We start from the raw sequence: 13,872 nt of genomic DNA on the forward strand, positions 1-13,872 counted from the left end.
CATGAATAAAAATAAAATCACAAGTAAAATGAAGAGGCAAAAGGCCACTCTTGCCTTTTACCTCTTCTTGCCTGGCTATCACTTCTCTTGGGTGCCCTCTTCCTTCCGTTTCTCCTATGGTCCACTCTCTTCTCAGATTCCTTCTTCTCCAGCCTTTTACCTTTCCCACCCACTTGGCTCACCTATCACCTTCTAGCTCACCCCCTTCCCCTCCCTCCACCTTTTTACTCTTCCCACTCTTCCCCCTTTCTTTTCAGTCCTGATGAAGGGTCTCTGCCTGAAACGTCAACTGTTCATTCTTTTCCATAGATGCTGCCTGACCTGCTGAGTTCCTCCAGCATTTTGTGACGGTTGCTTTGGATTTCCAGCGTCTGTAGATTTTCTCGTTTATGTAAAATGATATTATCTTTATTCCTAAATATCTTGTATTGACTTGCTGTTAATATATTTATCAGAAATATGCTTGTATTTAAATGTTTCATACAGTAGTTGGAGATTTTTTCCTACTAAAAAGTATTTTCTGTAAGTTTGCAAATTTATAGAATATATGAAAAGAGATTAAGGATGAATGTATACTGAATGATCATTTATTTCTTCAGTTTTTGGACACATTTATTGTCCTTTCTTAATTGATCTGAGTGGCATTTTGGGGCTATTTTAGAGGGCGGTTAACAACCGACCACATTACTGACTCTGAGGTCACTTGTAGGCCAGAGGGGGGTAAACATAGCAAATCCCCTTAAAAGAAAGGTATTTAACAATATCCATCAGCTTCATAGTTACTGTTACTATTTCTGTTACTTTTTAATTACAGTTTTGTTTAATTAAACATAAGTTCTCCAGTTGATGTGATGGGATTTAAACTATCATCTCCTGATATTTATTTCAGGCCTTTGGATTACTAATGTGGAAACAGAACCAGTGTACTATGTTACTGCAAATCTAAATGTCCCATCTAATATATTTAATTGAAACAATTTTTCTGGGAAACACTGTAATATTAAAATTTTCATTAAAAATAAATAAAGCTACATATTTTAATGTAATTAAACATCAAAATGTTGTTTAGTTTTAAACAGCACCTTGTTATTGTAATAACTCACTTTGCCATCTATTGTACCATGGTCCCCCTGGACCCCTTACCGACACAACCAATCGACAGATGACGCAATAGCCTCTGCTCTACGTACCATCCTGACACATCTGGAGAAGAAGGATACTTACGTGAGAATGCTGTTCTTGGACTACAGTTCAGCATTCGACACCATAGTTCCATTAAGGCTCGATAAGAAGCTCAGAGACCTCAGCCTTGACCCTGCCTTGTGCAGCTGGATCCCGGACTTCCTAAACACAAAATAATCTGCAGATGCTGGGGTCAAAGCAACACTCACAACACGCTGGAGGAACTCAGCAGGTCAGGCAGCATCCGTGGAAACGATGAGTCGACGTTTCAGGCCGGAACCCTTCGTCAGGACTGTAGAGGGAAGGGGCAGAGGCCCTATAAAGAAGGTGGGGGGAGGGTGGGAAGGAGAAGGCTGGTAGGTTCCAGGTGAAAAACCAGTAAGGGGAAAGATAAAGGGGTGGGGGGGGGAGGCAGGGAGGTGATAGGCAGGAAAGGTGAAGAAGGAATAGGGGAAAACACAATGGGTAGTAGAAGGAGGTGGAACCAAGAGGGAGGTGATAGGCAGCTGGGGGAGGGGGCAGAGTGACATAGGGATAGGGGAAGGGAGGGGCACAACAGACAGGATCTCCCAGTAGCCACCCACTTCAACTCTGCTTCACACTCCTCTACTCATACATGGCCTCCTCTACTGCCATGATGAGGCTAAACTCAGGTTGGAAGAGCAACACCTCATATACCGTCTAGGTAGTCTCCAGCCCCTTGGTATGAATATAGAATTCTCCAACTTCCGGTAATTCCCTCCCCCTCGCTTTCCCTATCCCTATGTCACTCTGCCCCCTCCCCCAGCTGCCCATCACCTCCCTCATGGTTCCGCCTCCTTCTACTACCCATTGTGTTTTCCTCTATTCCTTCTTCACCTTTCCTGCCTATCACCTCCCTGCCTCCCCTCCCCCACCCCTTTATCTTTCCCCTTACTGGTTTTTCACCTGGAACCTACCAGCCTTCTCCTTCCCACCCTCCCCCCACCTTCTTTACAGGACCTCTGCCCCTTCCCTTTTCAGTCCTGACGAAGGGTTCCAGCCCGAAACGTTGACGGATAGTTTCCAGGGATGCTGCCTGACCTGCTGAGTTCCTCCAGCGTGTTGTGAGTTTTCCTGGACTTCCCGTTAGGAAGGTTGTAAGCAGGTTGTAAGAGTAGGCTGCCTCACCTCCAACCCTCTGACTCTCAGTACAGGAGCCCCTCAGGGCTGCATACTGAGTCCCCTCCTTTACTCCCTGTATACCCATGACTGTATCGCCACCCACAGCTCCAATCTGCTAATTAAATTTGCTGATGACACTACATTGATTGGTCTTATCTCAAACAATAACAAGGTGGCCTACAGGGAAGAAGACATCTCTCTGACACAGTGGCATCAAGAAAACAACCTCTTCCTCAATGTGGCAAAAACAAAGGTGCTGGTTGTAGGTTACAGGAGGAATGGAGACAAGCTAACCCCTATCGACGTCAATGGACCTGGGGTTGAGAGGGTGAACAGCTTCAAGTTCCTCGGCATCCACATCACCAAGGACATCACGTGGTTGTACACACCAGCTGTGTGGTGAAAAAGGCACAACAGCGCCTCTTTCACCTCAGACATTTGAGGAAGTTTGGTATGGGCCCCCAAACCCTAAGAACTTTCTACAGGGGCACAATTGAGAGCATCCTGACTGGCTGCATCACTGCCTGGTATGGGAACTGTACCTCCTTTAATCGCAGGACTCTGCAGAAAGTGGTGCGGACAGACCAGCACGTCTGTAGATGTGAACTTCCCATGATTCAGGACAATCACAAGGACAGGTGTGTAAAAAGTGCCCGTAGGATCATTGGGGACCCAAGTCATGCCAATCACAATCTATTCCAGCTGCTACCATCCGGGAAATGGTACCACAACATAAAAGCCAGGACCAACAGGCTCTGGGACAGCTTCTTCCACCAGGCCATCAGAGTGATGAACTCACACTGATTTGAATGTACTCTATATTGCATTGACTGTTCTATTTATTATAAATTATAAATTACTATGATTCAACGTTGCGCTTTTAGATGGAGACGTAAGTAAAGATTTTTATTCCTCATGTATGTGAAGGATGTAAGAAATAAAGTCAATTCATTTCTGAGAATTTGATTATATGTAGGATATTTTGTCTCAGCCCCCATTTTCCATCCTAAAGTCGAGAAAAAAACAAGGCTGACTGACATAACTTGCATTATGTTACTTTAAAAGGTCTTTGTGGAGTTCAAAGTAACAATCTACTTTCTCATTAAACTGGTCCAGCTGAAGAATTCTGACCTGAAGCATTGTCCATTTCCGTCTACAGATGCTGCCAGACTCGCTGAGCAACTTCAGCTGCTCTTTTTCTTGCTCATCAAGCCTCTTTTCATCCTATACTGGATCTCACTAAGTTCTGGAAGAGCAGAAAATTCGAATGCTGGGAATTCTTCACTCTATTTTCTATTATTCCTGTTTCTTTTGATATACAGTACTCTATTGACATTGGAAGTTTATTTACCAGAGGGAGAAGTGCGGTGACTCATTGCCTGCCTGTATTATATCATTCTAAAAATAATTACCCGGGCACTTTGTCACACATTTTGTCTGATGTGATTCTTCACATTACCAGCAATGTTCCTCTGGAGATTTGCAATCTAGGTCACATCTGTAGTAGGAGGGAGGAGAAGATGGAGGCGCGACGCAGCACGTGCCGCCGTTCCAAATGATATCGTATGTCTTAACTAGGGGCCGTGCACAATCCTGATTTGATGGAGACAGCCGTGAGAAGCACGGAGGAACACCTGGAGAAACTTCTGAAATGCCTACTTCGCTGCTGCTGCTACTGTGCGATCGAAAATCTCCAGAGGGGAAGGCCCCAAATCTTTGGCTTTGCCTGTTGCCGGGGTTGGGGTCGATGCACTTGGCAGAGATGGTGCTCGGTTCTCGGTGTCAGAGAGCTGGTCGGAGGCTCGAAGTTTTAGGACGGACTCGGAGTCAGACTGTGGTCGGATGCTTCCAGAATGCTGCATCGACAAGTTTGCGGTGCTGGAGGTTCACTGTCTGCGTAAGATGATGGGACTTCTGAGAGACTTTGAGACTTTTTAAACGTGCCCACGGTCTGTTCTTTATCAAATTACGGCATTGCTTTGCACTGTTGTAACTATATGTTATAATTATGTGGTTTTTGTCAGTTTTTCAGTCGGTTTGTCATGTGTTTCTGTGATATCATTCTGGAGAAACATTGTATCTTTTCTTAATGCATGCATTACTAAATGACAATAAAAGAGAACTGCGTGTCGTCATAATCTAATCTAAAAAAATCACAGAAGGCAAACCTGGAACAGTTAATTTAGTGCCTCACTTAGAGATTTTTTCCATTCCTTACCCTTTATAGCAAAAACATTCTCCCCCTCTGTGAAACACATCATCCTCTGCCTCAGTAAACACCGACCCCTCTTTGGATGGGTAAGTACCTTAATGGTGGCAGGTACGTGGGGATAGAACAGTGTACGGGGAAGTTATAAAGGGAGAGATCCCTTTGACATGCTGGTAGAAGAGTGAAAAGGGATGGACGTTTGGTGGTGATATCTTATTGGATCTGGCAAAAACTGGTAAGGATGATCCATTGAATATGGAGCCTGGATGTGTGAAAGATGAGGACAGGAACATGTTGCACTTGGAGAGAAAACATATTGGAAGCCTTCTGGTGCTGTATAAAATTGTAGGTTTCTCCATGTTATGGATCAAGCATTCCCATCTCCCTGGCTCTTGAAACTAAAGGCAATGCCTTTGCTATTTTCTTCCAACAGTGTGATAAACCTCACTGAATCTCATTGCTGGATTATACATGAAAACCACACTTCACCACTGTGTGGCGCTGTCTGCAGAAACTCCACTGCCTTGTTGCCAGCTTTTTCAAACCAGTTTGTATTTTTGAAGTGAGTCTTGCAATTTTCACAACCTCTGAATGTCCCAAAGCGCTTTCCATATATACACATGGTTGTTTTTTTAAAAAGAAGTCCAAAAACATCACTAACTGGACAATAAGTTTACTGATGTCAATTAAGATGGTAAATTGGTTCAACGTTGTACAGTGAAAGACTTTGTTCTGCATGTCATCCCTTATAGAGCTTTTCATCACATCAGTGCACTGAGGTGGTACAAGGAAAAACAATACCTATAGAGAATAGTGTAACATTTGCAGAGGAAGTGCAGTGCAGTTGACAATAAGGTGCAAGGCCGTAACAAGGTAGACTGTGAGGTAAACAGTCTATCCTCATCACACTAAGGGACTTAGAGTCTTAGAACAGCAGAATAGCAGCTGTCCTTTAGCCCGTGGGTATGTGCTTTCCGGCTCTAAAGTACATATCTGGTGGTGTGTGCTTTAAACAAGATACTCAGCAGGTCAGGCAGCATCTATGAAAATGAAAAAGCAGTCGACATTTCGACCCTTCTCAGGATTGGGAAGGAAGGGGGGAAAAGCCAGAATAAAAAGGCTGGGGGGAGAGGAAAGGAGGCTAGCTGGAGGGTGATAGGGAGAGCCAGATCAGTGGGAAAGGTGAAGGGCAGGAGAAGAAGGAATCTAATGGGAGAGGAGAGTGGCCACAGGAGAAGGAGGAGGGGACACAGAACCAGAATCAGGTTTAATACCACCAGCATATGTGATGAAATTTGTTAACATTGTGGCAACAGTACAATGCAAATCATGACAAATAAACAAGAAATAACAATTACAGTTAAGTATATATGTATGTATATTAAACAGTTTTAAGATAAGAGGTGCAAAAAACAGAAATTTTAAATAAAGTAGTGAGGTTGTGTTCATGGGTTCAGTGCCCATTTAGAAACCAGATGGCTGAGGGAAGGAACGGTTCCTGAATCTCTGAGCGTGTGCCTTTAGGCTTCCGTACCTCCTTTCTGATGAGAACAATGAGAAGAGGGCATATCCTCGGTGGTGGGAGTCTTTGATAATGGAAGCTACTTTTCTGAGGTACTGCACCTTGAAGATGTCTTAAATACTATGGAGGCGGTAACCCATGATGGAGCTGATTAATTTTATAAGTTTCTGTAGCTTCTTTTAATCTTGTGCAGCCGGAGACGGTGATGCAGCTTGTCAGAATGCTACACGGTACATCTTTAGAAGCTTTCAAGTGTTTTAGGTGACAAACCAAATTTCCTCAAACTCCTAATGAAATGTAGCTGCTGTCTTGCCTTCTTTTTAGCAGCATTGACACAGGGGGATGTGATAGGCAGGTGAGAAGAGGTAAAAAGTCAGAGAGAGGAACAGAGGAGGGGGAGGGGAGGGGTGAGATTTTTTCCACCAGTAGGAGAAAGTCTTAGTAGTACGTCCTCTCAAACTGAATGCAAACATTGATAGAACTCACTTGACAAGCCTCAGCAGTATTTCTTCTCAAAATTAATGCACACATTGCACTGGCCTTTACTACAAACTCAACCTGCAAGTTAATCTTGGACTAGGACTCTGAAATCCCTTTGCACCTCTGATTTCTGAATTGTCTCCCATTTCAAAAATATCTTCAAATCAGTCTAAAGCAAACATCTCAAGTGATCCCTGGTTAGATGGTATTTGATCACGAATGAGGGATTGCCTGTTGCCTTGATAAAAGAACACGTATTGCCCCTAAAGTGAATTCTGTCAGTTTCCATTGGAAATACATGTAGCCTTGTCTATGACATGACAAGCTTGCAAACTTCTAAAGTGGATCACAGCTTTCTCTCAAAGGACCATAGAAACAGGTTGGAAAAGGAAGACCCATGTTCATATATATAAAATTGTGGTTAAACTTTTCGGCAGTTCCCTTGGGTAGTAGGTCTCTTGAATAGACAAAATAATCTGCAGATGCTGGGGTCAAAGCAACACTCACAACACGCTGGAGGAACTCAGCAGGTCGGACAGCATCTGTGGAAATGATGAGTCGACGTTGTTGTCAGGACTGAAGGGAGAAGGGGCAGAGGCCCTATAAAGAAGGTAGGGGGAGGGTGGGAAGGAGAAGGCTGGTAGGTCCAGGTGAAAAACCAGAAAGGGGAAAGATAAAGGGGTGGGGGAAGGAAGGCAGGGAGGTGATAGGCAGGAAAGGTGAAGAAAGAATAAGGGAAAACACAATGGGTAGTAGAAGGAGGCGGGACCATGAGGGAGGTGATGGGCAGCTGGGGGAGGGGCAGAGTGACATAAGGATAGAGGAAGGGAGGGGGAGGGAATTACCAGAAGTTGGAGAATTCTATGTTCATACCAAGGGGCTGGAGGCCACCTAGACGGTATATGAGGTTTTGCTCCTCCAACCTGAGTTTAGCCTCATCATGGCAGTAGAGGAGACCATGTATGGACATACCTGAATGGGAGTCGGAAGCAGAGTTGAAGTGGGTGGCTACTGGGAGATCCTGTCTGTTTTGACGGATGGAGCGGAGGTGCTCGACGAAGTGGTCCCCCAATCTGCGTTGGGTTTCACCGATGTGGAGGAGGCCGCACCGGGAGCACCGGATGTAATAGATGACCCCAACAGACTCACAAGTGAAGTGTTGCCTCACTTGGAAGGACTGTTTGGGGCCCTGAATGGTGGCAAGAGAGGAGGTGTAGGGACAGGTGTAGCACTTGCGCTTACAGGGATAAGTGCCAGGTGGGAGATCAGTGGGGAGGGACGTGTGGACCAGGGAGTCGCGGAGGGACCGATCCCTGCGGAAGGCGGAGAGGGGTGGAGAGGGAAAGATGTGCTTAGTGGTGGGATCCTGTTGGAGGTGGCGGAAGTTGTGGAGGATAATGTGCTGGATCCGGAGGCTGGTCGGGTGGCAGGTAAGGACAAGGGGAACTCTGTCCCTGTTGTGGTTGCGGGAGGATGGGGTGAGAGCCGAAGTGCGGGAAATGGAGGAGATGCGAGTGAGGACATCATTGATGACAGCAGAAGGGAAACCATGATCCTTAAAGAAAGAGGACATTTGAGATGTCCTGGAACTGAAAACCTCATCTTCGGAGCAGATGCGGTGGAGACGGAGGAACTGGGAATAGGGAATGGCATTTTTGCATGTGGCGGTTGGGAAGAGGTATAGTTGAGGTAGTTATGAGAGTCAAAGATCTCTTGAATAAGTTGCCCCTCAGGAGGTGATTGCAAGAAAATTATGGAGTTGGAAAGACTTGTGTTTCAGGAACATATATTTAAAAGCTCATCCATGGTATATGCATAAAAAATAGCAGAGGCTGACCATTCGATCCCAATTACCTCTTCCAGCATTCAACAAGTTCATGGCTGTTATTTGACTTCAGCACCATTCTCCTTGTGCTAATACTAATCCTTCAATATCTTTGTTCTCTAGAATATATCACTCTTTGACTTAAATATAACTAGCAGCCAAGTTCCATTGCACTCTGGAGGAGGGAATATCAATGAATCAGGTCACTTCCATGACCTTATAGAGGTGTGTAAAAACAAGAATCGTGGTTCTTCTTTCCCTGGAAAGGGAACAAAACCTAGAGGGCACAGATTTAAGGTGAGAGGGGAAAGGTTTAAAAGGGACCTGAGGGGTTGCTTCACACAGAGGTTGGTGCATACTGTATGAGGAAAAAGCTAGCAGAGGAAGTGATAGAGGTAGGTACAATACAGCATTTAAAAGACACTTGGATAGGGATAAGGATAGGAAAGGTTTAGAGCAATATAGGCCAAACACGGGCAACTGGGAACTAACTTAAGTGGGCATCTTGGTTGGCATGGATGAGTTAGGCCAAAAGGCCTTTTTTTTTAACATCACTCAATGAATGGCCACGCTTTTGCTTTGATGGACCATGCACCCAGCAGGAAATTCTCAAAATTGCTTGACACCTGAATAGTTCTTGCTGTTTTCCTGTGCCTGTCAGGAGATCACGTGACAGATTTTTTATGGCTTCCTTACAATGTGAATTATGAATTATGGGAATCACTTGGATCCATTAACACTAATGAGCATATCTATGATCCTATAAGCAGGCAATAGATCTTCTGCTTAGCCTGTCTAATGAGACCTTCACAAATTAATTGTACATTTAAAGAAATTGGCAAGAACTATTGGCTCACTTCCTCCTTCGTCCATTAGGTTGATTAGTTTTTCTTTGCATCTCTCCGTCCTCAGCGAAGTTTTCCTTACAGCACAGAGGGGAGGGTAAGCAGAGTGAACACAGAAACACTGAGTCCAGGGGTCTGCCCAAAGCATAAACTTTCCATTTCCCTCTATAGATACTGCCTGAGCCGATGAGTTCCTCCAGCAAATGTTGCTACTCCACCTTCCAGCATCTGCAGTCTTTTGAGTTTCCAAACACAGAAAAGGCTCAAAATATTAAAAGAAACAGAGTTAACATTTTCTGAGCTCTGAATTCAGCACACTAAATTAGAGGAAGTGCAACTGAACCATTGCTTCACCTAAATGGTCTCTTTCAGTCCCTAGTCTTGTAATTTGTTGCTCATAATTTACAGGGCTTCACCAGCTGATGAAACAGTCTGAAGTCACAACATCATTAAGAGCTACATGGATGAATGCAAGCCTTCAAGAATATACCAAACATACCCAAACCAGAAGCTGTGGGTGAACCAGGAGAATCACAGTCTGCTAAGAGCTAGATCCGTGGTGTTCAAGACTGGCGATCCAGAACCCAACTGTGGAAGGTCATTGTGAGAGTGAAATGGCAAAGCAAGTTAGAGATATAACCAGACGCACGACAGCTGTGGCAGCGTTTGCATGCCATTATATCCAGCGAGGCAAAACCTGAGAGCACAACTGGCAGTGATGCTTCACTTCTTGATGAGCTCAATGCATTGTATATTTTTAAGCCTACAACTGTGCGAGTCCCCGCAGCATCTGGTAATTCTGTGATCTCTGACATGGAGGGCGATGTCAGAACACCCTTCAGCAGGGTGAAGTCTTGCAAGATGCCGTGTCCCAATGGTATACCTGGCTGGGTACCGAAAACCTGCGCCGACCAACTGGCTGGAGTGTTCGACGTCATCGTCAACCTCTCACTGCTGCAGTAAGAGATTCCCACCTGCTTCAAAACTACATCATTCACATATACTGTGAAGCAGTGCTTTGAGAGGTTGGCCATGGCTAGAATTAACGGTGCCTGTGCAAGGACCCGGGCCTGCTTCAGTTTGCCTATTGCTGCAACAGGTCTACAAAGGTCACAGTTTCACTGGTTCTCCACTCAGCTTTGGAGTACAGTACAACAGCAACACGTACACCAGACTGCTCTTTAACAATTACAGCTGGACATTCAACACCACCATCCCATCAATACTAACCAACAAGCTTCAAAACCTGGACCTCTGTACCTCCCTCTGCCACTGGATTCTTGACTTCCTCATTGCGAGATCATAGTCAATGTTTTTCGGAAGTAACATCTCCTCCTCACTGACAACCAATACAGGCGCACCTCAAGGATGAATGCTTTGCCCACAGATCTACTCTCCCTGCACTCATGACTGTTGCTAAGCCAGCTCAAACGCCATCAATGAATTAACTGATAGCACAACTGTTGTGATCAGATGGCAACAAGGAGGCATTCAGGAGTGAGATAGATCATGAGACTGAGTGGTGTTGCGTTAAACTTGCACTCAATGTCAGTAAGACCAAGGAATTGATTGTGGACTTCAAGAAGTCTTAAGAACACACACCAATCCTCACTGAGAGGTCAGCAGTGGAACTGGTGAGCAGCTTCACGTGCTTGGCGCCGTCACGTCAACATCTGTTGATGCAAGCACGAAGGAGGTACACCAGTGGTTATACTTCACTGGGAATCTGAGGAGATTTAGTATGTGCCCAAAGACTCTAGCGAATTTCTACAGATTGGAAGACAGCAAATATTATGCCACTGTTTAAAAAAAGATAATAATAATAATAATTTTATTTATTTAGCATGTTTCAGATTTCAAGATACATGCTCAAGGTGCTTTACATAGATTTTAAAGATGTATTTTTATGACTATATTAATTTAAGACAAAATTAAAAATAATAAGACAAACATTATATAGAATAAAATATAATTGAATATATGAAATTATATAAATATAATCAACATCAACAGGCATTAAGTAATGCTATAAGTAGTGTAAATTTAAAAAGGTGTTTAGAAGTGTTCTGAAATGTCCTGAGAACTACCCTGGCATATCCCAGTCGGTAGAGTATTCCAGATTCTTGCTGCATAAGAGCAAAAGGCTGCATCACCAGTTCTTACATGCTTGGCTCTAGGAACGCGAAGCAAACCAGTATTCACAGGTCTAAGCTTACAACTCGGGATGTAAGGAGATGGACACTCTATCATATATGGAGGAGCTAGATTATTCAGAGACTTATATACAATTAAGAGTATTTTAAAATTGATCCTAAAGGACCCAGGCAGCCAGTGCAATGATGCTGAAACTGATGAAATGTACTCAGGTTTTTTTTTTATTAATATTCTTGATGCTGCATTTTGAACAAGCTGCAGCCGATTTATATCTTTCTTAGGCAGTCCGGAAAAGAGTGTATTACAGTAGCATAATTGGCTAAAAACAGAAGTGTGTATCAATTTTTCTGCATCTTGAGATGTTACAAGAAATTGAACTCTTGCAAAGTTCCTTAAAGGAACGAATGCAATTATATGGTTAAAGTGTGATTTGAAATTTAGCTCAGAGTCAATAATAATGCCTGAATTCTTTACTTCTGGCTTGATTTGTAAGGCCAGATGATCAAATTTATTTCTAAGATTCACACTTTTTTATTGCCACCAATAACTAAAAATTCTGTTTTGTTCTTATTTAAAGGAAATTTGAATTCATCCATTCTGTAATACTAGTAAGACACCAGACCAGAGGGTTTAGAGCCTCAGTGTCATCTGGTGTAGTAGACAAATACAGTTGTGTGTTGTCTGCATAGCCGTGGTAATTCACCTTTGTTTTGAAATAATCTGACCTACTGGGATCATGTAGAGAGAAAAAATGGCCAAGTATGTAGGGAAAAGTCGGGTAATTATAGGCCAGTTACTTAGTGTCTGTAATTGGTAAAATGCTTGAACCTACTATTAGGGAAGTATTAGTGAGACATCTGGATGGAAGTGGTTCTATTAGGCAGACACAGCATGATTTTGTGAAGGGCAGGTCCCTTTGACAATCTTACTGGAGTATTTGAGGATATAATGAGTGTGGCAGATATAGAGGAACAGGTGAATGTTTCATTCTTGGATTTCCAGAAGATGTTCGATAAGGTGCTGTATAAAAGACATGTCCATAAGATAAGGATGCATGGAGTTGGGTGTAATGTATTAGCATGCATAAAGACTGGGTAACCAAAAGATGGCAGAGAGTTGAGATAAATGGCAGCCAGTGGTGTGTGGAGCGCCACAAGGGTCAATGCTGCGCCCGCAACTGTTCGCGATATACGCTGACGCTTTGGAAGAAGGGACTGGGTGTAGTGTATCAAAGTTTGCTGATGATACTGAATTGAGTGGAAGAGCAAAGGGTGGAGAGTCTGTAGAGAGCTATAGATAGGTTAACTGAATGGTCAAAGGTTTTCTGGATGGAGCATAACACTGGAAAGTGCGAGGTCATCCACTTTGGAAGGAAAAATAAAAAATCGCCTTATTATTCTAATGGTGAAATATTGCAGTTTACTTTGTGTTTGAATTGCAAAACTTTAATTTGTAGGTGCAACAGGTTATGGAGAAGGCAACTGGAATGTTGGACTTCATTGCTAGAAGGATGATTTTAAGAGCAGGGAGGTTATGCTGCCACTGTAAAGGGCACCTGGAGGACTGTGTGCAGTTCTGGTCTCCTTAATTGAGGAAAAATATACTGGCTTTGGAGATGGGGCAGAGGAGGTTTACCAGGCTGATTCCACAGAAAAGAGTTTTACCCTATGAGCTGTGATTGAGTTGCCTGGGACTATACTCTCTGGAATTCAGAGGGATGGGAGGGGATCTTATAGAAACATATCAAATTATGAAAGGGATAGATAAAATAGAAGCAGGAAAGTTGATTCCACTGGAAAGTGAGGCAGAAAATAGTGGGCTTAGCTTCAAGGTTCAGGAGGATTGGATTTAGGATAGAGATGAGGAGAAACTCTTTTTCCCAGAAAATAGTGAATCTGTGGAATTCTCTGCCGAGGGAAACATTAAAGGTTACCTCATTAAATATATCTAAGATATAGTTATATATTTTGCATAACAAGGTAACTAAGGGTTATAGAGAAAAGGCAGGTAGGTTGAGTTAAGTCCATGGCCAGATCAGCCATGATCTTACAAAATGGTGGAGCAGGCTTGACAGACCAGATGACCTACTCCTTCTCCTATTTCTTATGCTGTATGTTCTTATCTATATACTAACCAAGTTTTTTCTCCCTCTGTTAACACTGTCTGATCTGCTGGACATTTCCTTCAGCTCTAATCTGTGTTTCACAGCTTTTACCCATCCCTTTATTTGTATTTTCTCACACTCTCTAACTCATTAATCTATCAACTATCTGGCTTCACACACGGCCTAACACCATGACCAATGAGGCTTTACCTCACGAAGGCTGGTCTTCCTGCTCTTCTGGTAAGATGGTGGCACGTTTTATTGCAACAGCCTCTGCAGGTCCAACCAAAGATGTCATTGTTTGTCCTTTCATCTTTTTTATAATTACAAGCCTCTGCTGGATATTAAGAACACTGAATACTGCAGGTCTTCTTCACTAGTGAGTTGTTTGATAGCAATGGAGCTTTT

This window comes from Mobula hypostoma, chromosome 5, assembly GCF_963921235.1.
Source record: "Mobula hypostoma chromosome 5, sMobHyp1.1, whole genome shotgun sequence".
Taxonomy (NCBI): domain Eukaryota; kingdom Metazoa; phylum Chordata; class Chondrichthyes; order Myliobatiformes; family Myliobatidae; genus Mobula; species Mobula hypostoma.